This window comes from Jaculus jaculus, chromosome 9 (genome assembly GCF_020740685.1).
Source record: "Jaculus jaculus isolate mJacJac1 chromosome 9, mJacJac1.mat.Y.cur, whole genome shotgun sequence".
Classification (NCBI taxonomy): domain Eukaryota; kingdom Metazoa; phylum Chordata; class Mammalia; order Rodentia; family Dipodidae; genus Jaculus; species Jaculus jaculus.
This window is the reverse complement of record NC_059110.1, coordinates 116128135-116131318: the sequence shown is the minus strand read 5'-3', so window position 1 is coordinate 116131318 and position 3184 is coordinate 116128135.

Sequence of the window (3184 nt, the reverse complement as noted above, 5' to 3'; positions counted from 1 at the left end):
AAATGTTTGCTGAGTGAATGGCTGGCTGCCGAACATCTTTGTCAAGCGTGACCTCTTCCACTGTCAGCTTGCCCTCAGTCCGGGCAAACTATGCCTTTTGCAAGGATACCATTGGGCAGAATGAGCCCTGCTGGCCCTGGTTACTTGGCCTCCTTGCCGTGTGCCGGCTGCCTCTGCATTTACAAGGTGATGGTGTGATCAGATGAAATAATATATGCAAGGACCGCAGGAAATGAAGAAGTTATTCCATTTGAATCTAGCAACCACTCAAGTCAAGGCACAATGCCAGGACTCAGAGGGGCTTCAGATGTGAGCTGCCGCTGCCTCGGGGGAACCATGGTACGCAGGGGAACAAACTCATTAAGACTAATTGGAGAGGCAGGAACCCCACACGGGGCAGAAGTAAATGATGTTTGCTTCCAAAGGGAAACAAGCCAATGTCACGCAAAGAACCAGTACCATGGCTGGATCCTGAACACTTCCTGTCTCACTCTAGGCAAGTTGGGTGAGGCTCCTCCTCATCCAAAGAACTGTGGGGCTTTGAGACACAGCCCAGAGGTGCCAGCAATAGGATGCTCAACCTCCTGCCCTTGTCCTCACTCTCCCAAAAAGGGACTGGGACTGAATATGGAAGGGCCAAACAGGCAGAGAGGGGTGACTGCTTCCCTAAAACAGCCAGGCTCTTTTGAAGTTAGCAGCATTATTTACACACCGGCTCAGTGTGCTAAATACTCTTAACATGTTTGTTTTCAGAAGCAAGTTAAACAAAGGTTCCTGTAATTTTGTTGACACTATTAATTCATTTAGCCAACCATGTCTTTATGGAGAGAACAGAGATAACTGTTGAACTGCCACACCACCCAAAGGGTACAGAGGAAGGCCCCCAGGGAGCTAGGAGAGGGGAAGGGGCAGGAGCAGGCTGCAAAGAGTTCTAGCTGGGAGCGTTTCACTTGGAACCACTCCTCAGCCCTAGGGGCCACCAAGAAGGCTCTGCCTCACCGTGGGATTCCTTTCAACCCACTGACGCAGAGGCCCAGAAAAGAGGATCAGAGATGGAGTGACAAGCCGGGTCCAGGCAGAGGAGGCAAGATGGGCACTGTGTCCTATATTCAGAACTTTTTTTTTTTTGGTGTTTTGAGGTACGGGCTTGCTCTAGCCCAGGATGAATTCACCATGTAATCTCAGGGTGGCCCCAAACTCACAGCGATCCTCCTACCTCTGCCTCCCAAGTGCTGGGATTAAAGGTGTGCGCCACTAAGCCCAGCTTATGGCTTTATATATATAGTCACTTTTTATTTTATGCTCATTTCTTTGTAAGAGGCAGCTCCTCTTTTGCCTCCTCCTGCCCTATCTTTGACCCCTGTGTTGTTTGTACTCTACAGTTCAGCAGTTTTTGTGCCCCTGGGAAGATCATCTGGTCAGCCACGACAGTCCTTCTGGAGGGTTCTTCCTTCCCCAGCATGCTACACAGCGCCAAAGCATCTTCCTACCCACATCCCTCCATATGAACCTCAAGTTTGAGGCCATCCTGAGAATACGGAGTGAATTCCAGGTCAGCCTGTGCTAGAGTGAGACCCTACCTTGAAACCCTCCCCCACGCCCCAGCCAAAAAAAAAAATAAATCCCTCCATATGCCTTAGGTGAAAGCCATCCTGAAGGCCATCCACTCTGTCAGCCTAGTCTCATAAACTATGTGGTCTCACTGTGAATGGCTTAGCTGTAAGGGTAGATAGGATGGTACCACTCAGGTCTAGCCTGAAACAGAAGATAGCCTGAGCCCCATCAATCCTTACCCAAAGTCATACCTGGCTTGTGGAACACTAGAATGCCTAAAAATACAACAAAAAGGAGCTGGGGGCCAGCCAGTGAGATGGCTTAGTGGTTAAGGCACTTGCCTGCAAAGCCACAGGACCCAGATTCGACTTCCCAGGACTCACAGAAAACAGATGCACAAGGTGGTGCATGCGTCTGGAGTTTGTTTGCAATGGCTGGAGGCAGGCCCTGGTGTGCCCATTCTCTTTCTCTGACTCTCTTCCCAGGAAAGAACATCTTTGGTAAGAACTTCCTGGATGAGAACTTCAAGTTGAAATACTATGGTCCCGGCTGGATAAGCATGACCAACGCAGCCAAGACAGCCTGGCTAGATGGCAAGCGTGTACTAGTTGAAAAAAAAGTCCTAAAGAGTATGGTGAGTTGTGAGTGGGATAAATCAGAAGTCTCTTGACTATTGAGCTACAGAAGTTTGAGGTCTTATTTTTTATAAAAAGTTTATTGGTTTTTCACATATTTACAGTTGGTAGGAAATCAGCATGTATTTCTTTTTAATATTTTATTAATTTATTTGACAGAGAAAGAGAGAGAGAGAGAGAGAGAGAGAGGGAGGGAGGGAGAATGGGCGCACCAGGGTTTCCAGCCACTTGAACAAACTCCAGATGTATGTGCCCCTTTGTGCATCTGGCTAATGTGGGTCCTGGAGAATCAAACCTGGGTCCTTTGGCTTTGCAGGAAAGTGCCTTAACTGCTAAGCAATCCCTCCAGCCCCTAATTTTTTTTTTAAATTATTTTGTAGAGTCAGGCACCTCCAATTTATGATCCTCCTGCTTCAGCCACCCAAGGGCTCAGATTATATAGACATGCACCATCAGCTTGAGGTCTTAAAGGTCAAAAAGGGAAGGTGGTCTATTTATGTAGGTGTACAGAGAAAAACATACCAGGGATGGGGATGGTTTATTCATCACTACAGTAAAACAAAACAAAACAAAAAACTCTCTATCTATATATAGGCATATATTTGTGCGTATACATATGTATAGACATGCATATATGCTAAAATCAAGAATCCAAGAAATGCCAAAGCTCCAGTTTATACAGCTAGGTGTAGCATGAAGGCTGCATTCCCCTTTTTTTTTATATATCCTTCTATGCTAACTGTATGCCCTGTGTTCAGTGCATGACAATAAACTGGCTCCACACTGTCATTACCAGGCTTGAGGGAGCTGGGCTGATGAAGAGCCAAGCTGAGACTCTCCAGTAAACCCCTTCCCATTCTCATCCCTCTCTACTGTCCAGGGAGCCCTGTACCAGAAACAGGGGCTGGGAGTAAGAGAGCAGAGTCCAAGGGCTCCCAAACTGCACGGAAGGCTAGACCAAGACAGCACCCTTTAAAATGAGTACACATTAACAC